Genomic DNA, 24,900 nt, shown 5'->3' on the forward strand with positions numbered 1-24,900 from the left:
GGCTAGGGTTAGAGATCCGGTTAGGGTTACGATTGGACCAAGGGTTAGGGTTATGTTGAGGGCTAGGGTTAGAGATCCGGTTAGGGTTACGATTGGACATAGGGTTAGGGTTATGTTGAGGGCTAGGGTTAGAGAGAAGGTTAGGGTTACTTTTGGACCTAGGGTTAGGGTTATGTTGAGGCCCAGGGTTTGAGATCTGGTTAGGGTTAGATTGGACCTAGGGTTAGGGTTATGTTGAGGGCTAGGGTTAGAGATTAGGTTAGTATTACGATTGGACCTAGGGTTAGGGTTATTTTTAGGGCTAGGGATACAGATCCGGTTAGGGTTACGATTGGACCTAGGGTTAGGGTTATGTATAGGGCTAGGGTTAGAGATCAGGTTAGGGTTACGTTTGGACCTAGGGTTAGGGTTATGTTGAGGGCTAGGGTTAGAGAGAAGGCTAGGGTTTCAATTGGACCTAGGGTTAGGGTTATGTTGAGGGCTAGGGTTACAGATCCGGTTAGGGTTACGATTGGACCTAGGGTTAGGGTTATGTTTAGGGCTAGGGTTAGAGATCCGGTTAGGGTTACTATTGGACGTAGGGTTAGGGTTATGTTGAGGGCTAGGGTTAGAGATCCGGTTAGTATTACGATTGGACCTAGGGTTAGGGTTATGTTGAGGGCTAGAGTTACAGATCCGGTTAGGGTTACGATTTGACCTAGGGTTAGGGTTATGTTTAGGGCTAGGGTTAGAGATCCGGTTAGGGTTACTATTGGACGTAGGGTTAGGGTTATATTGAGGGCTAGGCTTAGAGATCCGGTTAGGGTTACGGTTGGACCTAGGGTTAGGGTTATGTTGAGGGCTAGGGTTAGAGATCAGGTTAGGGTTAAGATTGGACCTAGGGTTATAGTGATGTTGAGGGCTAGGGTATTCCAGCAGTGAAAACACACATTTCTATAAAGACTTTGAAGCAGCAAGCTAAAGCCTTGTGGCTGAGTGTTCTTTCATAGAGAAACATGCATTTCATCCTTCTGGAGTGAATTTTCATGCTGGAGTTCATATGCATTTTATACTGTGCAGAATGTAGCTACCTGCTGGGGGTTGTGTCATAGAAGCACCTTTTATGCAGGAGCTTATTGGAACATTCATTGTTTGGCTAAGTTATTTAGGGTTGGTTTTGGAAGGTCTTTCAACCTTGGTCAAATCCCGCTTCGTACGCAAGTTTTTAATAGCGCTGTTTCCAAGTGTCCACAAAGAGCTGCTGCTTGAAACTGTCCACATGCACATCTCGTATACTGGTGTGCTCGTTTCACTACCTGGATTTTGGTTTCCTCTTCTTTCTTTGAAATGACAAGTCTTCATTCAGCATTCTACACACACCTTGTACCAGCTTCAGTTTGAAGCATGTTGGTGCTCTCAAAACGCTGTGTAACCTATGTAGAGTGTGTTACTCTCCAGCACTGAATACACAACTTAGAGCTCCTTTCACCACAGACACGCAAACACATCTTTTTGTGAAAGTCCTACTTCAGGTCCCTTGGAAATGTAAGGGTTTCATGGACGACATGAAGTCAATCATGCTTTTGCACTCTACTACCAATAGAAATGACCTCTTGTACATGCCTGACTGAGTTTCACTGCAAAATGCCCTTGTTTTCTGGTTTCTTGAATGTTCTCAACACATTAGGAGAAAGAGCGTGTTTGAGCAAGATCGATGCAGTGTGCGTTTCCCTAGATTTCAAGTGATTTGGGAAATATAATCCTTATTTTTCCACATTGTGAAAGAAACATGAGGCTTGCAAGAGATTGAAAAAATGCATCCCAACACGTACTCCAGCGGTGAAAGCACACGTTTCTACAAAGACTTTGAAGTAGCAAGTAAAAGCCAATGGCTGAGTGTTCTTTCAGAGAGAAACATACACATTTCATCCTTCTGGAGTGAATTTTCAGCCTGGAATTCATATGCATTTGTACCGTGCAGAATGTAACTACCTGCTCGGGGGTTGTGTCATAGAAGCAACTTTCCTGCAGGAGCTTATTGGAACATTCATTGTTTGGCTAACTTCTTTGGGTTGGTTTTGGAAGGTCTTTCAACTTTAGCCAAATCCGCTTTCTTACGAAATTTTTTCACAGCCCTGTTTCCAAGAGCCCACAAAGAACTGCTGCTTAAAACTCTCCACATGCACATCTCCCATACTGGTGTGCTCGTTTCACTACCTGGATTTTGGTTTCCTCTTCTTTCTTTGAAATTACAAGCCCTCTTTCTGCATGCTACACACACCTTGTAGCAGTTTCAGTTTGCAGCATATTGGTGCTCTTAAAACGCTGAGTAACCTGTGTAGAGTGTGTCAATCTCCAGCACTGAATACACAACTTAGAGCTCCTTTCACCACAGACACGCAAACACATCTTTTGGTAAAAGTCCTACTTCTTTACTCTTGGAAATGTAAGGGTTTCATCGAGAACTTGAAGTCAATCATGCTTTTGCACTCTGCAACCAATAGGAATGAACCCTTGTACATACCCGTCTGAATTTCAGTGCAAAATGCCCTTCTTTTCTGGTTTGTTGAAAGTTCACAACACATTAGGAGATAGAGCGTGTTTGAAGAAGACTGATGCAGTGTGCGTTTTCCTTTATTTCTTGTGATTTGGGAAACATAATCCGTGATTTTCCACATTGTCTAAGAAACAACATGAGGCTTGCAAGAGATTGAAACAATGCATCCTAAAACTTATTCCAGCAGTGAAAACACACGGTTCTACAAAGACTTGGAAGGAGCAAGCAAAAGAATAGTGGCTGAGTGTCCTTTCAGAGAGAAACACATGCATTTCATCCTTCTGGGTGAGTTTTCTTGCTGGAATTCATATGCATTTTGTACTGTGCAGAATGTAGCTACCTGCTCGGGGGTTGTGTCATAGATGCACCTTTCCTGTAGGAGCTTATTGGAACTTTCATTGTTTGGCTAAGTTATTTAGGGTTGGTTTTGGAAGGTCTTTCAACCTTGGCCAAATCCGCTTTGTACGAAAGTTTTTCACAGCCCTGTTTCCAAGTGTCCACAAAGAGCTGCTGCTTGAAAGTGTCCACATGCACATCTCCCATACTGGTGTGCTCGTTTCACTACCTGGATTTTGGTTTCCTCTTCTTTCTTTGAAATGACAAGTCTTCATTCAGCATGCTACACACAGCTTGTAGCAGTTTCAGTTTGAAGCATGTTGGTGCTCTCAAAACGCTGTGTATCCTGTGTAGAGTGTGTCACTCTACAACACTGAATACACAACTTAGAGCTCCTTTCAACACAGACACGCAAACACGTCTTTTTGGGAAAGTCCTAACTCAGGTAAATTGGAAATGTAAGGGTTTCATCGAAAACATGAAGACAATCATGCTTTTGAACTCTGCAACCGAAAGAAATGGCTTTTTGTACATGCCATTCTGAATTTCACTGCAAAATGCCCTTCTTTTCTGGTTTGTTGAAAGTTCAAAACACTTTAGGAAATAGAACGTGTTTGAAGAAGACTGATGCAGTGTGCGTTTTCCTGGATTTCAAGTGATTCGGGATACATACTCCTTGTTTTTCCACATTGTCTAAGAAACAACATGAGGCTTGCAAGAGATTGAAAAAATGCATCCTAAAACTTATGCCTGCAGTGAAAACACACGTTTCTACAAAGACTTGGAAGGAGCAAGCAAAAGAATAGTGGCTGAGAGTTCTTTCAGAGAGAAACACACGTATTTCATCCTTCTGTAGAGACGGTTAGGGTTACGATTGGACCTAGGGTAGGGTTATGTTGAGGGCTAGGGTTAGAGAGACGGTTAGGGTTACGATTGGACCTAGGGTTAGGCTTATGTTGAGGGCTAGGGTTAGAGAGAAGGTTAGGGTTACTTTTGGACCTAGGGTTAGGGTTATGTTGAGGGCTAGGGTTAGAGATATGGTTAGGGTTACGATTGGACCTAGGGTTAGGGTTATGTTGAGGGCTACGGTTAGAGAGAAGGTTAGGGTTACTTTTGGACCTAGGGTTAGGGTTATGTTGAGGGCTAGGGTTAGAGATATGGTTAGGGTTACGATTGGACCTAGGGTTAGGGTTATGTTGAGGGCTAGGGTTAGAGATCCGGTTAGGGTTACTATTGGACGTAGGGTTAGGGTTATGTTGAGGGCTAGGGTTAGAGATCCGGTTAGTATTACGATTGGACCTAGGGTTAGGGTTATGTTGAGGGCTAGAGTTACAGATCCGGTTAGGGTTACGATTTGACCTAGGGTTAGGGTTATGTTTAGGGCTAGGGTTAGAGATCCGGTTAGGGTTACTATTGGACGTAGGGTTAGGGTTATATTGAGGGCTAGGCTTAGAGATCCGGTTAGGGTTACGGTTGGACCTAGGGTTAGGGTTATGTTGAGGGCTAGGCTTAGAGATCAGGTTAGGGTTAAGATTGGACCTAGGGTTATAGTGATGTTGAGGGCTAGGGTATTCCAGCAGTGAAAACACACATTTCTATAAAGACTTTGAAGCAGCTAGCTAAAGCCTTGTGGCTGAGTGTTCTTTCATAGAGAAACATGCATTTCATCCTTCTGGAGTGAATTTTCATGCTGGAGTTCATATGCATTTTATACTGTGCAGAATGTAGCTACCTGCTGGGGGTTGTGTCATAGAAGCACCTTTTCTGCAGGAGCTTATTGGAACATTCATTGTTTGGCTAAGTTATTTAGGGTTGGTTTTGGAAGGTCTTTCAACCTTGGCCAAATCCCGCTTCCTACGCAAGTTTTTAATAGCGCTGTTTCCAAGTGTCCACAAAGAGCTGCTGCTTGAAACTGTCCACATGCACATCTCGTATACTGGTGTGCTCGTTTCACTACCTGGATTTTGGTTTCCTCTTCTTTCTTTGAAATGACAAGTCTTCATTCAGCATTCTACACACACCTTGTACCAGCTTCAGTTTGAAGCATGTTGGTGCTCTCAAAACGCTGTGTAACCTATGTAGAGTGTGTTACTCTCCAGCACTGAATACACAACTTAGAGCTCCTTTCACCACAGACACGCAAACACATCTTTTTGTGAAAGTCCTACTTCAGGTCCCTTGGAAATGTAAGGGTTTCATGGACGACATGAAGTCAATCATGCTTTTGCACTCTACTACCAATAGAAATGACCTCTTGTACATGCCTGACTGAGTTTCACAGCAAAATGCCCTTGTTTTCTGGTTTCTTGAATGTTCTCAACACATTAGGAGAAAGAGCGTGTTTGAGCAAGATCGATGCAGTGTGCGTTTCCCTAGATTTCAAGTGATTTGGGAAATATAATCCTTATTTTTCCACATTGTGAAAGAAACATGAGGCTTGCAAGAGATTGAAAAAATGCATCCCAAAACGTACTCCAGCGGTGAAAGCACACGTTTCTACAAAGACTTTGAAGTAGCAAGTAAAAGCCAATGGCTGAGTGTTCTTTCAGAGAGAAACATACACATTTCATCCTTCTGGAGTGAATTTTCAGCCTGGAATTCATATGCATTTGTACCGTGCAGAATGTAACTACCTGCTCGGGGGTTGTGTCATAGAAGCAACTTTCCTGCAGGAGCTTATTGGAACATTCATTGTTTGGCTAACTTCTTTGGGTTGGTTTTGGAAGGTCTTTCAACTTTAGCCAAATCCGCTTTCTTACGAAATTTTTTCACAGCCCTGTTTCCAAGAGCCCACAAAGAACTGCTGCTTAAAACTCTCCACATGCACATCTCCCATACTGGTGTGCTCGTTTCACTACCTGGATTTTGGTTTCCTCTTCTTTCTTTGAAATTACAAGCCCTCTTTCTGCATGCTACACACACCTTGTAGCAGTTTCAGTTTGCAGCATATTGGTGCTCTTAAAACGCTGAGTAACCTGTGTAGAGTGTGTCAATCTCCAGCACTGAATACACAACTTAGAGCTCCTTTCACCACAGACACGCAAACACATCTTTTGGTAAAAGTCCTACTTCTTTACTCTTGGAAATGTAAGGGTTTCATCGAGAACTTGAAGTCAATCATGCTTTTGCACTCTGCAACCAATAGGAATGAACCCTTGTACATACCCGTCTGAATTTCAGTGCAAAATGCCCTTCTTTTCTGGTTTGTTGAAAGTTCACAACACATTAGGAGATAGAGCGTGTTTGAAGAAGACTGATGCAGTGTGCGTTTTCCTTTATTTCTTGTGATTTGGGAAACATAATCCGTGATTTTCCACATTGTCTAAGAAACAACATGAGGCTTGCAAGAGATTGAAACAATGCATCCTAAAACTTATTCCAGCAGTGAAAACACACGGTTCTACAAAGACTTGGAAGGAGCAAGCAAAAGAATAGTGGCTGAGTGTCCTTTCAGAGAGAAACACATGCATTTCATCCTTCTGGGTGAGTTTTCTTGCTGGAATTCATATGCATTTTGTACTGTGCAGAATGTAGCTACCGGCTCGGGGGTTGTGTCATAGATGCACCTTTCCTGTAGGAGCTTATTGGAACTTTCATTGTTTGGCTAAGTTATTTAGGGTTGGTTTTGGAAGGTCTTTCAACCTTGGCCAAATCCGCTTTGTACGAAAGTTTTTCACAGCCCTGTTTCCAAGTGTCCACAAAGAGCTGCTGCTTGAAAGTGTCCACATGCTCATCTCCCATACTGGTGTGCTCGTTTCACTACCTGGATTTTGGTTTCCTCTTCTTTCTTTGAAATGACAAGTCTTCATTCAGCATGCTACACACAGCTTGTAGCAGTTTCAGTTTGAAGCATGTTGGTGCTCTCAAAACGCTGTGTATCCTGTGTAGAGTGTGTCACTCTACAACACTGAATACACAACTTAGAGCTCCTTTCAACACAGACACGCAAACACGTCTTTTTGGGAAAGTCCTAACTCAGGTAAATTGGAAATGTAAGGGTTTCATCGAAAACATGAAGACAATCATGCTTTTGAACTCTGCAACCGAAAGAAATGGCTTTTTGTACATGCCATTCTGAATTTCACTGCAAAATGCCCTTCTTTTCTGGTTTGTTGAAAGTTCAAAACACTTTAGGAAATAGAACGTGTTTGAAGAAGACTGATGCAGTGTGCGTTTTCCTGGATTTCAAGTGATTCGGGATACATACTCCTTGTTTTTCCACATTGTCTAAGAAACAACATGAGGCTTGCAAGAGATTGAAAAAATGCATCCTAAAACTTATGCCTGCAGTGAAAACACACGTTTCTACAAAGACTTGGAAGGAGCAAGCAAAAGAATAGTGGCTGAGAGTTCTTTCAGAGAGAAATACACGTATTTCATCCTTCTGTAGAGACGGTTAGGGTTACGATTGGACCTAGGGTAGGCTTATGTTGAGGGCTAGGGTTAGAGAGATGGTTAGGGTTACGATTGGACCTAGGGTTAGGGTTATGTTGAGGGCTAGGGTTAGAGAGAAGGTTAGGGTTACTTTTGGACCTAGGGTTAGGGTTATGTTGAGGGCTAGGGTTAGAGATATGGTTAGGGTTACGATTGGACCTAGGGTTAGGGTTATGTTGAGGGCTAGGGTTAGAGTTCCGGTTAGGGTTACACTTGAACCTAGGGTTAGGGTTATGTTGAGGGCTAGGGTTAGAGATATGGTTAGGGTTACGATTGGACCTAGTGTTAGGGTTATGTTGAGGGCTAGGGTTAGAGTTCCGGTTAGGGTTGCACTTGAACCTAGGGTTAGCGTAACGTTGAGGGCTAAGCTTAGAGAGGTTAGGGTTACAATTGGACCTAGGGTTAGGGTTATGTTGAGGCCCAGGGTTTGAGATCGGGTTAGGGTTAGATTGTACCTAGGGTTAGGGTTATGTTGAGGGCTAGGGTTAGAGATCCGGTTAGTATTACGATTGGACCTAGGGTTAGGGTTATGTTTAGGGCTAGGGTTAGAGAGAAGGTTAGGGTTACTTTTGGACCTAGGGTTAGGGTTATGTTGAGGGCTAGGGTTAGAGTGAAGGTTAGGGTTACTTTTGGACCTAGGGTTAGGGTTATGTTGAGGGCTAGGGTTAGAGATATGGTTAGGGTTACGATTGGACCTAGGGTTGGGGTTATGTTGAGGGCTAGAGTTAGAGATCCGGTTAGGGTTACGATTGGACCTAGGGTTAGGGTTATGTTGAGGGCTAGGGTTAGACATCCGGTTAGGGTTACGATTGGACCTAGGGTTAGGGTTATGTTGAGGCCCAGGGTTTGAGATCTGGTTAGGGTTAGATTGGACCTAGGGTTAGGGTTATGTTGAGGGCTAGGGTTCAGATCCGGTTAGGGTTACGATTCAAACTAGGGTTAGCGTAACGTTGAGGGCTAGGGTTAGAGAGACGGTTAGGGTTACGATTGGACCTAGGGTTAGGGTTATGTATAGGGCTAGGGTTAGAGATCAGGTTAGGGTTACGATTGGACCTAGGGTTAGGGTTATGTTGAGGCCTAAGGTTAAAGAGAAGGTTAGGGTTTCAATTGGACCTAGGGTTAGGGTTATGTTGAGGGCTAGGGTTACAGATCCGGTTAGGGTTACGATTGGACCTAGGTTTAGGGTTATGTTTAGGGCTAGGGTTAGAGATCTGGTTAGGGTTACTATTGGACGTAGGGTTAGGGTTATGTTGAGGGCTAGGGTTAGAGATCCGGTTAGTATTACGATTGGACCTAGGGTTAGGGTTATGTTGAGGGCTAGAGTTACAGATCCGGTTAGGGTTACGATTTGACCTAGGGTTAGGGTTATGTTTAGGGCTATGGTTAGAGATCCTGTTAGGGTTACTATTGGACGTAGGGTTAGGGTTATGTTGAGGGCTAGGGTTAGAGATCCGGTTAGGGTTACGGTTGGACCTAGGGTTAGGGTTATGTTGAGGGCTAGGGTTAGAGATCCGGTTAGGGTTACGATTGGACATAGGGTTAGGGTTATGTTGAGGGCTAGGGTTAAAGATTAGGTTAGTATTACGATTGGACCTAGGGTTAGGGTTATGTTTAGGGCTAGGGATACAGATCCGGTTAGGGTTACGATTGGACCTAGGGTTAGGGTTATGTATAGGGCTAGGGTTAGAGATCAGGTTAGGGTTACGTTTGGACCTAGGGTTAGGGTTATGTTGAGGGCTAGGGTTAGAGATAAGGTTAGGGTTTCAATAGGACCTAGGGTTAGGGTTATGTTGAGGGCTAGGGTTACAGATCCGGTTAGGGTTACGATTGGACCTAGGGTTAGGGTTATGTTTAGGGCTAGGGTTAGAGATCTGGTTAGGGTTACTATTGGACGTAGGGTTAGGGTTATATTGAGGGCTAGGCTTAGAGATCCGGTTAGGGTTACGGTTGGACCTAGGGTTAGGGTTATGTTGAGGGCTAGGGTTAGAGATCAGGTTAGGGTTAAGATTGGACCTAGGGTTATAGTGATGTTGAGGGCTAGGGTATTCCAGCAGTGAAAACACACATTTCTATAAAGACTTTGAAGCAGCAAGCTAAAGCCTTGTGGCTGAGTGTTCTTTCATAGAGAAACATGCATTTCATCCTTCTGGAGTGAATTTTCATGCTGGAGTTCATATGCATTTTATACTGTGCAGAATGTAGCTACCTGCTGGGGGTTGTGTCATAGAAGCACCTTTTCTGCAGGAGCTTATTGGAACATTCATTGTTTGGCTAAGTTATTTAGGGTTGGTTTTGGAAGGTCTTTCAACCTTGGCCAAATCCCGCTTCCTACGCAAGTTTTTAATAGCGCTGTTTCCAAGTGTCCACAAAGAGCTGCTGCTTGAAACTGTCCACATGCACATCTCGTATACTGGTGTGCTCGTTTCACTACCTGGATTTTGGTTTCCTCTTCTTTCTTTGAAATGACAAGTCTTCATTCAGCATTCTACACACACCTTGTACCAGCTTCAGTTTGAAGCATGTTGGTGCTCTCAAAACGCTGTGTAACCTATGTAGAGTGTGTTACTCTCCAGCACTGAATACACAACTTAGAGCTCCTTTCACCACAGACACGCAAACACATCTTTTTGTGAAAGTCCTACTTCAGGTCCCTTGGAAATGTAAGGGTTTCATGGAGGACATGAAGTCAATCATGCTTTTGCACTCTACTACCAATAGAAATGACCTCTTGTACATGCCTGACTGAGTTTCACTGCAAAATGCCCTTGTTTTCTGGTTTCTTGAATGTTCTCAACACATTAGGAGAAAGAGCGTGTTTGAGCAAGATCGATGCAGTGTGCGTTTCCCTAGATTTCAAGTGATTTGGGAAATATAATCCTTATTTTTCCACATTGTGAAAGAAACATGAGGCTTGCAAGAGATTGAAAAAATGCATCCCAACACGTACTCCAGCGGTGAAAGCACACGTTTCTACAAAGACTTTGAAGTAGCAAGTAAAAGCCAATGGCTGAGTGTTCTTTCAGAGAGAAACATACACATTTCATCCTTCTGGAGTGAATTTTCAGCCTGGAATTCATATGCATTTGTACCGTGCAGAATGTAACTACCTGCTCGGGGGTTGTGTCATAGAAGCAACTTTCCTGCAGGAGCTTATTGGAACATTCATTGTTTGGCTAACTTCTTTGGGTTGGTTTTGGAAGGTCTTTCAACTTTAGCCAAATCCGCTTTCTTACGAAATTTTTTCACAGCCCTGTTTCCAAGAGCCCACAAAGAACTGCTGCTTAAAACTCTCCACATGCACATCTCCCATACTGGTGTGCTCGTTTCACTACCTGGATTTTGGTTTCCTCTTCTTTCTTTGAAATTACAAGCCCTCTTTCTGCATGCTACACACACCTTGTAGCAGTTTCAGTTTGCAGCATATTGGTGCTCTTAAAACGCTGAGTAACCTGTGTAGAGTGTGTCAATCTCCAGCACTGAATACACAACTTAGAGCTCCTTTCACCACAGACACACAAACACATCTTTTTGTAAAAGTCCTACTTCTTTACTCTTGGAAATGTAAGGGTTTCATCGAGAACTTGAAGTCAATCATGCTTTTGCACTCTGCAACCAATAGGAATGAACCCTTGTACATACCCGTCTGAATTTCAGTGCAAAATGCCCTTCTTTTCTGGTTTGTTGAAAGTTCACAACACATTAGGAGATAGAGCGTGTTTGAAGAAGACTGGTGCAGTGTGCGTTTTCCTTTATTTCTTGTGATTTGGGAAACATAATCCGTGATTTTCCACATTGTCTAAGAAACAACATGAGGCTTGCAAGAGATTGAAACAATGCATCCTAAAACTTATTCCAGCAGTGAAAACACACGGTTCTACAAAGACTTGGAAGGAGCAAGCAAAAGAATAGTGGCTGAGTGTCCTTTCAGAGAGAAACACATGCATTTCATCCTTCTGGGTGAGTTTTCTTGCTGGAATTCATATGCATTTTGTACTGTGCAGAATGTAGCTACCTGCTCGGGGGTTGTGTCATAGATGCACCTTTCCTGTAGGAGCTTATTGGAACTTTCATTGTTTGGCTAAGTTATTTAGGGTTGGTTTTGGAAGGTCTTTCAACCTTGGCCAAATCCGCTTTGTACGAAAGTTTTTCACAGCCCTGTTTCCAAGAGTCCACAAAGAGCTGCTGCTTGAAAGTGTCCACATGCACATCTCCCATACTGGTGTGCTCGTTTCACTACCTGGATTTTGGTTTCCTCTTCTTTCTTTGAAATGACAAGTCTTCATTCAGCATGCTACACACAGCTTGTAGCAGTTTCAGTTTGAAGCATGTTGGTGCTCTCAAAACGCTGTGTATCCTGTGTAGAGTGTGTCACTCTACAACACTGAATACACAACTTAGAGCTCCTTTCAACACAGACACGCAAACACGTCTTTTTGGGAAAGTCCTAACTCAGGTAAATTGGAAATGTAAGGGTTTCATCGAAAACATGAAGACAATCATGCTTTTGAACTCTGCAACCGAAAGAAATGGCTTTTTGTACATGCCATTCTGAATTTCACTGCAAAATGCCCTTCTTTTCTGGTTTGTTGAAAGTTCAAAACACTTTAGGAAATAGAACGTGTTTGAAGAAGACTGATGCAGTGTGCGTTTTCCTGGATTTCAAGTGATTCGGGATACATACTCCTTGTTTTTCCACATTCTCTAAGAAACAACATGAGGCTTGCAAGAGATTGAAAAAATGCATCCTAAAACTTATGCCTGCAGTGAAAACACACGTTTCTACAAAGACTTGGAAGGAGCAAGCAAAAGAATAGTGGCTGAGAGTTCTTTCAGAGAGAAACACACGTATTTCATCCTTCTGTAGAGACGGTTAGGGTTACGATTGGACCTAGGGTAGGGTTATGTTGAGGGCTAGGGTTAGAGAGACGGTTAGGGTTACGATTGGACCTAGGGTTAGGGTTATGTTGAGGGCTAGGGTTAGAGAGAAGGTTAGGGTTACTTTTGGACCTAGGGTTAGGGTTATGTTGAGGGCTAGGGTTAGAGATATGGTTAGGGTTACGATTTGACCTAGGGTTAGGGTTATGTTGAGGGCTACGGTTAGAGAGAAGGTTAGGGTTACTTTTGGACCTAGGGTTAGGGTTATGTTGAGGGCTAGGGTTAGAGATATGGTTAGGGTTACGATTGGACCTAGGGTTAGGGTTATGTTGAGGGCTAGGGTTAGAGATCCGGTTAGTATTACGATTGGACCTAGGGTTAGGGTTATGTTGAGGGCTAGAGTTACAGATCCGGTTAGGGTTACGATTTGACCTAGGGTTAGGGTTATGTTTAGGGCTTGGGTTAGAGATCCGGTTAGGGCAACTATTGGACGTAGGGTTAGGGTTATATTGAGGGCTAGGCTTAGAGATCCAGTTAGGGTTACGGTTGGACCTAGGGTTAGGGTTATGTTGAGGGCTAGGGTTAGAGATCAGGTTAGGGTTACTATTGGACGTAGGGTTAGGGTTATGTTGAGGGCTAGGCTTAGAGATCAGGTTAGGGTTAAGATTGGACCTAGGGTTATACTGATGTTGAGGGCTAGGGTATTCCAGCAGTGAATACACACATTTCTATAAAGACTTTGAAGCAGCAAGCTAAAGCCTTGTGGCTGAGTGTTCTTTCATAGGGAAACATGCATTTCATCCTTCTGGAGTGAATTTTCATGCTGGAGTTCATATGCATTTTATACTGTGCAGAATGTAGCTACCTGCTGGGGGTTGTGTCATAGAAGCACCTTTTCTGCAGGAGCTTATTGGAACATTCATTGTTTGGCTAAGTTATTTAGGGTTGGTTTTGGAAGGTCTTTCAACCTTGGTCAAATCCCGCTTCGTACGCAAGTTTTTAATAGCGCTGTTTCCAAGTGTCCACAAAGAGCTGCTGCTTGAAACTGTCCACATGCACATCTCGTATACTGGTGTGCTCGTTTCACTACCTGGATTTTGGTTTCCTCTTCTTTCTTTGAAATGACAAGTCTTCATTCAGCATTCTACACACACCTTGTACCAGCTTCAGTTTGAAGCATGTTGGTGCTCTCAAAACGCTGTGTAACCTATGTAGAGTGTGTTACTCTCCAGCACTGAATACACAACTTAGAGCTCCTTTCACCACAGACACGCAAACACATCTTTTTGTGAAAGTCCTACTTCAGGTCCCTTGGAAATGTAAGGGTTTCATGGACGACATGAAGTCAATCATGCTTTTGCACTCTACTACCAATAGAAATGACCTCTTGTACATGCCTGACTGAGTTTCACTGCAAAATGCCCTTGTTTTCTGGTTTCTTGAATGTTCTCAACACATTAGGAGAAAGAGCGTGTTTGAGCAAGATCGATGCAGTGTGCGTTTCCCTAGATTTCAAGTGATTTGGGAAATATAATCCTTATTTTTCCACATTGTGAAAGAAACATGAGGCTTGCAAGAGATTGAAAAAATGCATCCCAACACGTACTCCAGCGGTGAAAGCACACGTTTCTACAAAGACTTTGAAGTAGCAAGTAAAAGCCAATGGCTGAGTGTTCTTTCAGAGAGAAACATACACATTTCATCCTTCTGGAGTGAATTTTCAGCCTGGAATTCATATGCATTTGTACCGTGCAGAATGTAACTACCTGCTCGGGGGTTGTGTCATAGAAGCAACTTTCCTGCAGGAGCTTATTGGAACATTCATTGTTTGGCTAACTTCTTTGGGTTGGTTTTGGAAGGTCTTTCAACTTTAGCCAAATCCGCTTTCTTACGAAATTTTTTCACAGCCCTGTTTCCAAGAGCCCACAAAGAACTGCTGCTTAAAACTCTCCACATGCACATCTCCCATACTGGTGTGCTCGTTTCACTACCTGGATTTTGGTTTCCTCTTCTTTCTTTGAAATTACAAGCCCTCTTTCTGCATGCTACACACACCTTGTAGCAGTTTCAGTTTGCAGCATATTGGTGCTCTTAAAACGCTGAGTAACCTGTGTAGAGTGTGTCAATCTCCAGCACTGAATACACAACTTAGAGCTCCTTTCACCACAGACACGCAAACACATCTTTTGCTAAAAGTCCTACTTCTTTACTCTTGGAAATGTAAGGGTTTCATCGAGAACTTGAAGTCAATCATGCTTTTGCACTCTGCAACCAATAGGAATGAACCCTTGTACATACCCGTCTGAATTTCAGTGCAAAATGCCCTTCTTTTCTGGTTTGTTGAAAGTTCACAACACATTAGGAGATAGAGCGTGTTTGAAGAAGACTGATGCAGTGTGCGTTTTCCTTTATTTCTTGTGATTTGGGAAACATAATCCGTGATTTTCCACATTGTCTAAGAAACAACATGAGGCTTGCAAGAGATTGAAACAATGCATCCTAAAACTTATTCCAGCAGTGAAAACACACGGTTCTACAAAGACTTGGAAGGAGCAAGCAAAAGAATAGTGGCTGAGTGTCCTTTCAGAGAGAAACACATGCATTTCATCCTTCTGGGTGAGTTTTCTTGCTGGAATTCATATGCATTTTGTACTGTGCAGAATGTAGCTACCGGCTCGGGGGTTGTGTCATAGATGCACCTTTCCTGTAGGAGCTTATTGGAACTTTCATTGTTTGGCTAAGTTATTTAGGGTTGGTTTTGGAAGGTCTTTCAACTTTGGCCAAATCCGCTTTGTACGAAAGTTTTTCACAGCCCTGTTTCCAAGTGTCCACAAAGAGCTGCTGCTTGAAAGTGTCCACATGCACATCTCCCATACTGGTGTGCTCGTTTCACTACCTGGATTTTGGTTTCCTCTTCTTTCTTTGAAATGACAAGTCTTCATTCAGCATGCTACACACAGCTTGTAGCAGTTTCAGTTTGAAGCATGTTGGTGCTCTCAAAACGCTGTGTATCCTGTGTAGAGTGTGTCACTCTACAACACTGAATACACAACTTAGAGCTCCTTTCAACACAGACACGCAAACACGTCTTTTTGGGAAAGTCCTAACTCAGGTAAATTGGAAATGTAAGGGTTTCATCGAAAACATGAAGACAATCATGCTTTTGAACTCTGCAACCGAAAGAAATGGCTTTTTGTACATGCCATTCTGAATTTCACTGCAAAATGCCCTTCTTTTCTGGTTTGTTGAAAGTTCAAAACACTTTAGGAAATAGAACGTGTTTGAAGAAGACTGATGCAGTGTGCGTTTTCCTGGATTTCAAGTGATTCGGGATACATACTCCTTGTTTTTCCACATTGTCTAAGAAACAACATGAGGCTTGCAAGAGATTGAAAAAATGCATCCAAAAACTTATGCCTGCAGTGAAAACACACGTTTCTACAAAGACTTGGAAGGAGCAAGCAAAAGAATAGTGGCTGAGAGTTCTTTCAGAGAGAAACACACGTATTTGATCCTTCTGTAGAGACGGTTAGGGTTACGATTGGACCTAGGGTAGGGTTATGTTGAGGGCTAGGGTTAGAGAGACGGTTAGGGTTACGATTGGACCTAGGGTTAGGGTTATGTTGAGGGCTAGGGTTAGAGAGAAGGTTAGGGTTACTTTTGGACCTAGGGTTAGGGTTATGTTGAGGGCTAGGGTTAGAGAGAAGGTTAGGGTTACTTTTGGACCTAGGGTTAGGATTATGTTGAGGGCTAGGGTTAGAGATATGGTTAGGGTTACGATTGGACCTAGGGTTGGGGTTATGTTGAGGGCTAGGGTTAGAGATCCGGTTAGGGTTACGATTGGACCTAGGGTTAGGGTTATGTTGAGGGCTAGGGTTAGACATCCGGTTAGGGTTCCGATTGGACCTAGGGTTAGGGTTATGTTGAGGCCCAGGGTTTGAGATCTGGTTAGGGTTAGATTGGACCTAGGGTTAGGGTTATGTTGAGGGCTAGGGTTCAGATCTGGTTAGGGTTACGATTCAACCTAGGGTTAGCGTAACGTTGAGGGCTAGGGTTAGAGAGACGGTTAGGGTTACGATTGGACCTAGGGTTAGGGTTATGTATAGGGCTTGGGTTAGAGATCAGGTTAGGGTTACGAATGGACCTAGGGTTAGGGTTATGTTGAGGCCTAAGGTTAAAGAGAAGGTTAGGGTTTCAATTGGACCTAGGGTTAGGGTTATGTTGCGGGCTAGGGTTACAGATCCCGTTAGGGTTACGATTGGACCTAGGTTTAGGGTTATGTTTAGGGCTAGGGTTATAGATCCGGTTAGGGTTACTATTGGACGTAGGGTTAGGGTTATGTTGAGGGCTAGGGTTAGAGATCCGGTTAGTATTACGATTGGACCTAGGGTTAGGGTTATGTTGACGGCTAGAGTTACAGATCCGGTTAGGGTTACGATTTAACCTAGGGTTAGGGTTATCTTTAGGGCTAGGGTTAGAGATCCGGTTAGGGTTACTATTGGACGTAGGGTTAGGGTTATATTGAGGGCTAGGCTTAGAGATCCGGTTAGGGTTACGGTTGGACCTAGGGTTAGGGTTATGTTGAGGGCTAGGGTTAGAGATCAGGTTAGGGTTAAGATTGGACCTAGGGTTATAGTGATGTTGAGGGCTAGGGTATTCCAGCAGTGAAAACACACATTTCTATAAAGACTTTGAAGCAGGAAGCTAAAGCCTTGTGGCTGAGTGTTCTTTCATAGAGAAACATGCATTTCATCCTTCTGGAGTGAATTTTCATGCTGGAGTTCATATGCATTTTATACTGTGCAGAATGTAGCTACCTGCTGGGGGTTGTGTCATAGAAGCACCTTTTATGCAGGAGCTTATTGGAACATTCATTGTTTGGCTAAGTTATTTAGGGTTGGTTTTGGAAGGTCTTTCAACCTTGGTCAAATCCCGCTTCGTACGCAAGTTTTTAATAGCGCTGTTTCCAAGTGTCCACAAAGAGCTGCTGCTTGAAACTGTCCACATGCACATCTCGTATACTGGTGTGCTCGTTTCACTACCTGGATTTTGGTTTCCTCTTCTTTCTTTGAAATGACAAGTCTTCATTCAGCATTCTACACACACCTTGTACCAGCTTCAGTTTGAAGCATGTTGGTGCTCTCAAAACGCTGTGTAACCTATGTAGAGTGTGTTACTCTCCAGCACTGAATACACAACTTAGAGCTCCTTTCACCACAGACACGCAAACACATCTTTTTGTGAAAGTCCTACTTCAGGTCCCTTGGAAATGTAAGGGTTTCATGGACGACATGAAGTCAATCATGCTTTTGCACTCTACTACCAATAGAAATGACCTCTTGTACATGCCTGACTGAGTTTCACTGCAAAATGCCCTTGTTTTCTGGTTTCTTGAATGTTCTCAACACATTAGGAGAAAGAGCGTGTTTGAGCAAGATCGATGCAGTGTGCGTTTCCCTAGATTTCAAGTGATTTGGGAAATATAATCCTTATTTTTCCACATTGTGAAAGAAACATGAGGCTTGCAAGAGATTGAAAAAATGCATCCCAACACGTACTCCAGCGGTGAAAGCACACGTTTCTACAAAGACTTTGAAGTAGCAAGTAAAAGCCAATGGCTGAGTGTTCTTTCAGAGAGAAACATACACATTTCATCCTTCTGGAGTGAATTTTCAGCCTGGAATTCATATGCATTTGTACCGTGCAGAATGTAACTACCTGCTCGGGGGTTGTGTCATAGAAGCAACTTTCCTGCAGGAGCTTATTGGAACATTCATTGTTTGGCTAACTTCTTTGGGTTGGTTTTGGAAGGTCTTTCAACTTTAGCCAAATCCGCTTTCTTACGAAATTTTTTCACAGCCCTGTTTCCAAGAGCCCACAAAGAACTGCTGCTTAAAACTCTCCACATGCACATCTCCCATACTGGTGTGCTCGTTTCACTACCTGGATTTTGGTTTCCTCTTCTTTCTTTGAAATTACAAGCCCTCTTTCTGCATGCTACACACACCTTGTAGCAGTTTCAGTTTGCAGCATATTGGTGCTCTTAAAACGCTGAGTAACCTGTGTAGAGTGTGTCAATCTCCAGCACTGAATACACAACTTAGAGCTCCTTTCACCACAGACACGCAAACACATCTTTTTGTAAAAGTCCTACTTCTTTACTCTTGGAAATGTAAGGGTTTCATCGAGAACTTGAAGTCAATCATGCTTTTGCACTCTGCAACCAATAGGAATGAACCCTTGTACATACCCGTCTGAATTTCAGTGCAAAATGCCCTTCTTTTCTGGTTTGTTGAAAGTTCACAACACATTAGGAGATAGAGCGTGTTTGAAGAAGACTGATGCAGTGTGCGTTTTCCTTTATTTCTTGTGATTTGGGAAACATAATCCGTGATTTTCCACATTGTCTAAGAAACAACATGAGGCTTGCAAGAGATTGAAACAATGCATCCTAAAACTTATTCCAGCAGTGAAAACACACGGTTCTACAAAGACTTGGAAGGAGCAAGCAAAAGAATAGTGGCTGAGTGTCCTTTCAGAGAGAAACACATGCATTTCATCCTTCTGGGTGAGTTTTCTTGCTGGAATTCATATGCATTTTGTACTGTGCAGAATGTAGCTACCTGCTCGGGGGTTGTGTCATAGATGCACCTTTCCTGTAGGAGCTTATTGGAACTTTCATTGTTTGGCTAAGTTATTTAGGGTTGGTTTTGGAAGGTCTTTCAACCTTGGCCAAATCCGCTTTGTACGAAAGTTTTTCACAGCCCTGTTTCCAAGTGTCCACAAAGAGCTGCTGCTTGAAAGTGTCCACATGCACATCTCCCATACTGGTGTGCTCGTTTCACTACCTGGATTTTGGTTTCCTCTTCTTTCTTTGAAATGACAAGTCTTCATTCAGCATGCTACACACAGCTTGTAGCAGTTTCAGTTTGAAGCATGTTGGTGCTCTCAAAACGCTGTGTATCCTGTGTAGAGTGTGTCACTCTACAACACTGAATACACAACTTAGAGCTCCTTTCAACACAGACACGCAAACACGTCTTTTTGGGAAAGTCCTAACTCAGGTAAATTGGAAATGTAAGGGTTTCATCGAAAACATGAAGACAATCATGCTTTTGAACTCTGCAACCGAAAGAAATGGCTTTTTGTACATGCCATTCTGAATTTCACTGCAAAATGCCCTTCTTTTCTGGTTTGTTGAAAGTTCAAAACACTTTAGGAAATAGAACGTGTTTGAAGAAGACTGATGCAGTGTGCGTTTTCCTGGATTTCAAGTGATTCGGGATACATACTCCTTGTTTTTCCACATTGTCTAAGAAACAACATGAGGCTTGCAAGAGATTGAAAAAATGCATCCTAAAACTTATGCCTGCAGTGAAAACACACGTTTCTACAAAGACTTGGAAGGAGCAAGCAAAAGAATAGTGGCTGAGAGTTCTTTCAGAGAGAAACACACGTATTTCATCCTTCTGTAGAGACGGTTAGGGTTACGATTGGACCTAGGGTAGGGTTATGTTGAGGGCTAGGGTTAGAGAGACGGTTAGGGTTACGATTGGACCTAGGGTTAGGCTTATGTTGAGGGCTAGGGTTAGAGAGAAGGTTAGGGTTACTTTTGGACCTAGGGTTAGGGTTATGTTGAGGGCTAGGGTTAGAGATATGGTTAGGGTTACGATTGGACCTAGGGTTAGGGTTATGTTGAGGGCTACGGTTAGAGAGAAGGTTAGGGTTACTTTTGGACCTAGGGTTAGGGTTATGTTGAGGGCTAGGGTTAGAGATATGGTTAGGGTTACGATTGGACCTAGGGTTAGGGTTATGTTGAGGGCTAGGGTTAGAGATCCGGTTAGGGTTACTATTGGACGTAGGGTTAGGGTTATGTTGAGGGCTAGGGTTAGAGATCCGGTTAGTATTACGATTGGACCTAGGGTTAGGGTTATGTTGAGGGCTAGAGTTACAGATCCGGTTAGGGTTACGATTTGACCTAGGGTTAGGGTTATGTTTAGGGCTAGGGTTAGAGATCCGGTTAGGGTTACTATTGGACGTAGGGTTAGGGTTATATTGAGGGCTAGGCTTAGAGATCCGGTTAGGGTTACGGTTGGACCTAGGGTTAGGGTTATGTTGAGGGCTAGGCTTAGAGATCAGGTTAGGGTTAAGATTGGACCTAGGGTTATAGTGATGTTGAGGGCTAGGGTATTCCAGCAGTGAAAACACACATTTCTATAAAGACTTTGAAGCAGCTAGCTAAAGCCTTGTGGCTGAGTGTTCTTTCATAGAGAAACATGCATTTCATCCTTCTGGAGTGAATTTTCATGCTGGAGTTCATATGCATTTTATACTGTGCAGAATGTAGCTACCTGCTGGGGGTTGTGTCATAGAAGCACCTTTTCTGCAGGAGCTTATTGGAACATTCATTGTTTGGCTAAGTTATTTAGGGTTGGTTTTGGAAGGTCTTTCAACCTTGGCCAAATCCCGCTTCCTACGCAAGTTTTTAATAGCGCTGTTTCCAAGTGTCCACAAAGAGCTGCTGCTTGAAACTGTCCACATGCACATCTCGTATACTGGTGTGCTCGTTTCACTACCTGGATTTTGGTTTCCTCTTCTTTCTTTGAAATGACAAGTCTTCATTCAGCATTCTACACACACCTTGTACCAGCTTCAGTTTGAAGCATGTTGGTGCTCTCAAAACGCTGTGTAACCTATGTAGAGTGTGTTACTCTCCAGCACTGAATACACAACTTAGAGCTCCTTTCACCACAGACACGCAAACACATCTTTTTGTGAAAGTCCTACTTCAGGTCCCTTGGAAATGTAAGGGTTTCATGGACGACATGAAGTCAATCATGCTTTTGCACTCTACTACCAATAGAAATGACCTCTTGTACATGCCTGACTGAGTTTCACAGCAAAATGCCCTTGTTTTCTGGTTTCTTGAATGTTCTCAACACATTAGGAGAAAGAGCGTGTTTGAGCAAGATCGATGCAGTGTGCGTTTCCCTAGATTTCAAGTGATTTGGGAAATATAATCCTTATTTTTCCACATTGTGAAAGAAACATGAGGCTTGCAAGAGATTGAAAAAATGCATCCCAACACGTACTCCAGCGGTGAAAGCACACGTTTCTACAAAGACTTTGAAGTAGCAAGTAAAAGCCAATGGCTGAGTGTTCTTTCAGAGAGAAACATACACATTTCATCCTTCTGGAGTGAATTTTCAGCCTGGAATTCATATGCATTTGTACCGTGCAGAATGTAACTACCTGCTCGGGGGTTGTGTCATAGAAGCAACTTTCCTGCAGGAGCTTATTGGAACATTCATTGTTTGGCTAACTTCTTTGGGTTGGTTTTGGAAGGTCTTTCAACTTTAGCCAAATCCGCTTTCTTACGAAATTTTTTCACAGCCCTGTTTCCAAGAGCCCACAAAGAACTGCTGCTTAAAACTCTCCACATGCACATCTCCCATACTGGTGTGCTCGTTTCACTACCTGGATTTTGGTTTCCTCTTCTTTCTTTGAAATTACAAGCCCTCTTTCTGCATGCTACACACACCTTGTAGCAGTTTCAGTTTGCAGCATATTGGTGCTCTTAAAACGCTGAGTAACCTGTGTAGAGTGTGTCAATCTCCAGCACTGAATACACAACTTAGAGCTCCTTTCACCACAGACACGCAAACACATCTTTTGGTAAAAGTCCTACTTCTTTACTCTTGGAAATGTAAGGGTTTCATCGAGAACTTGAAGTCAATCATGCTTTTGCACTCTGCAACCAATAGGAATGAACCCTTGTACATACCCGTCTGAATTTCAGTGCAAAATGCCCTTCTTTTCTGGTTTGTTGAAAGTTCACAACACATTAGGAGATAGAGCGTGTTTGAAGAAGACTGATGCAGTGTGCGTTTTCCTTTATTTCTTGTGATTTGGGAAACATAATCCGTGATTTTCCACATTGTCTAAGAAACAACATGAGGCTTGCAAGAGATTGAAACAATGCATCCTAAAACTTATTCCAGCAGTGAAAACACACGGTTCTACAAAGACTTGGAAGGAGCAAGCAAAAGAATAGTGGCTGAGTGTCCTTTCAGAGAGAAACACATGCATTTCATCCTTCTGGGTGAGTTTTCTTGCTGGAATTCATATGCATTTTGTACTGTGCAGAATGTAGCTACCGGCTCGGGGGTTGTGTCATAGATGCACCTTTCCTGTAGGAGCTTATTGGAACTTTCATTGTTTGGCTAAGTTATTTAGGGTTGGTTTTGGAAGGTCTTTCAACCTTGGCCAAATCCGCTTTGTACGAAAGTTTTTCACAGCCCTGTTTCCAAGTGTCCACAAAGAGCTGCTGCTTGAAAGTGTCCACATGCACATCTCCCATACTGGTGTGCTCGTTTCACTACCTGGATTTTGGTTTCCTCTTCTTTCTTTGAAATGACAAGTCTTCATTCAGCATGCTACACACAGCTTGTAGCAGTTTCAGTTTGAAGCATGTTGGTGCTCTCAAAACGCTGTGTATCCTGTGTAGAGTGTGTCACTCTACAACACTGAATACACAACTTAGAGCTCCTTTCAACACAGACACGCAAACACGTCTTTTTGGGAAAGTCCTAACTCAGGTAAATTGGAAATGTAAGGGTTTCATCGAAAACATGAAGACAATCATGCTTTTGAACTCTGCAACCGAAAGAAATGGCTTTTTGTACATGCCATTCTGAATTTCACTGCAAAATGCCCTTCTTTTCTGGTTTGTTGAAAGTTCAAAACACTTTAGGAAATAGAACGTGTTTGAAGAAGACTGATGCAGTGTGCGTTTTCCTGGATTTCAAGTGATTCGGGATACATACTCCTTGTTTTTCCACATTGTCTAAGAAACAACATGAGGCTTGCAAGAGATTGAAAAAATGCATCCTAAAACTTATGCCTGCAGTGAAAACACACGTTTCTACAAAGACTTGGAAGGAGCAAGCAAAAGAATAGTGGCTGAGAGTTCTTTCAGAGAGAAATACACGTATTTCATCCTTCTGTAGAGACGGTTAGGGTTACGATTGGACCTAGGGTAGGGTTATGTTGAGGGCTAGGGTTAGAGAGACGGTTAGGGTTACGATTGGACCTAGGGTTAGGGTTATGTTGAGGGCTAGGGTTAGAGAGAAGGTTAGGGTTACTTTTGGACCTAGGGTTAGGGTTATGTTGAGGGCTAGGGTTAGAGATATGGTTAGGGTTACGATTGGACCTAGGGTTAGGGTTATGTTGAGGGCTAGGGTTAGAGTTCCGGTTAGGGTTACACTTGAACCTAGGGTTAGGGTTATGTTGAGGGCTAGGGTTAGAGATATGGTTAGGGTTACGATTGGACCTAGTGTTAGGGTTATGTTGAGGGCTAGGGTTAGAGTTCCGGTTAGGGTTGCACTTGAACCTAGGGTTAGCGTAACGTTGAGGGCTAAGCTTAGAGAGGTTAGGGTTACAATTGGACCTAGGGTTAGGGTTATGTTGAGGCCCAGGGTTTGAGATCGGGTTAGGGTTAGATTGTACCTAGGGTTAGGGTTATGTTGAGGGCTAGGGTTAGAGATCCGGTTAGTATTACGATTGGACCTAGGGTTAGGGTTATGTTTAGGGCTAGGGTTAGAGAGAAGGTTAGGGTTACTTTTGGACCTAGGGTTAGGGTTATGTTGAGGGCTAGGGTTAGAGTGAAGGTTAGGGTTACTTTTGGACCTAGGGTTAGGGTTATGTTGAGGGCTAGGGTTAGAGATATGGTTAGGGTTACGATTGGACCTAGGGTTGGGGTTATGTTGAGGGCTAGAGTTAGAGATCCGGTTAGGGTTACGATTGGACCTAGGGTTAGGGTTATGTTGAGGGCTAGGGTTAGACATCCGGTTAGGGTTACGATTGGACCTAGGGTTAGGGTTATGTTGAGGCCCAGGGTTTGAGATCTGGTTAGGGTTAGATTGGACCTAGGGTTAGGGTTATGTTGAGGGCTAGGGTTCAGATCCGGTTAGGGTTACGATTCAAACTAGGGTTAGCGTAACGTTGAGGGCTAGGGTTAGAGAGACGGTTAGGGTTACGATTGGACCTAGGGTTAGGGTTATGTATAGGGCTAGGGTTAGAGATCAGGTTAGGGTTACGATTGTACCTAGGGTTAGGGTTATGTTGAGGCCTAAGGTTAAAGAGAAGGTTAGGGTTTCAATTGGACCTAGGGTTAGGGTTATGTTGAGGGCTAGGGTTACAGATCCGGTTAGGGTTACGATTGGACCTAGGTTTAGGGTTATGTTTAGGGCTAGGGTTAGAGATCTGGTTAGGGTTACTATTGGACTTAGGGTTAGGGTTATGTTGAGGGCTAGGGTTAGAGATCCGGTTAGTATTACGATTGGACCTAGGGTTAGGGTTATGTTGAGGGCTAGAGTTACAGATCCGGTTAGGGTTACGATTTGACCTAGGGTTAGGGTTATGTTTAGGGCTAGGGTTAGAGATCCTGTTAGGGTTACTATTGGACGTAGGGTTAGGGTTATGTTGAGGGCTAGGGTTAGAGATCCGGTTAGGGTTACGGTTGGACCTAGGGTTAGGGTTATGTTGAGGGCTAGGGTTAGAGATCCGGTTAGGGTTACGATTGGACATAGGGTTAGGGTTATGTTGAGGGCTAGGGTTAAAGATTAGGTTAGTATTACGATTGGACCTAGGGTTAGGGTTATGTTTAGGGCTAGGGATACAGATCCGGTTAGGGTTACGATTGGACCTAGGGTTAGGGT

Source organism: Miniopterus natalensis, chromosome 7 (genome assembly GCF_054644295.1).
Source record: "Miniopterus natalensis isolate mMinNat1 chromosome 7, mMinNat1.hap1, whole genome shotgun sequence".
Lineage (NCBI taxonomy): Eukaryota > Metazoa > Chordata > Mammalia > Chiroptera > Miniopteridae > Miniopterus > Miniopterus natalensis.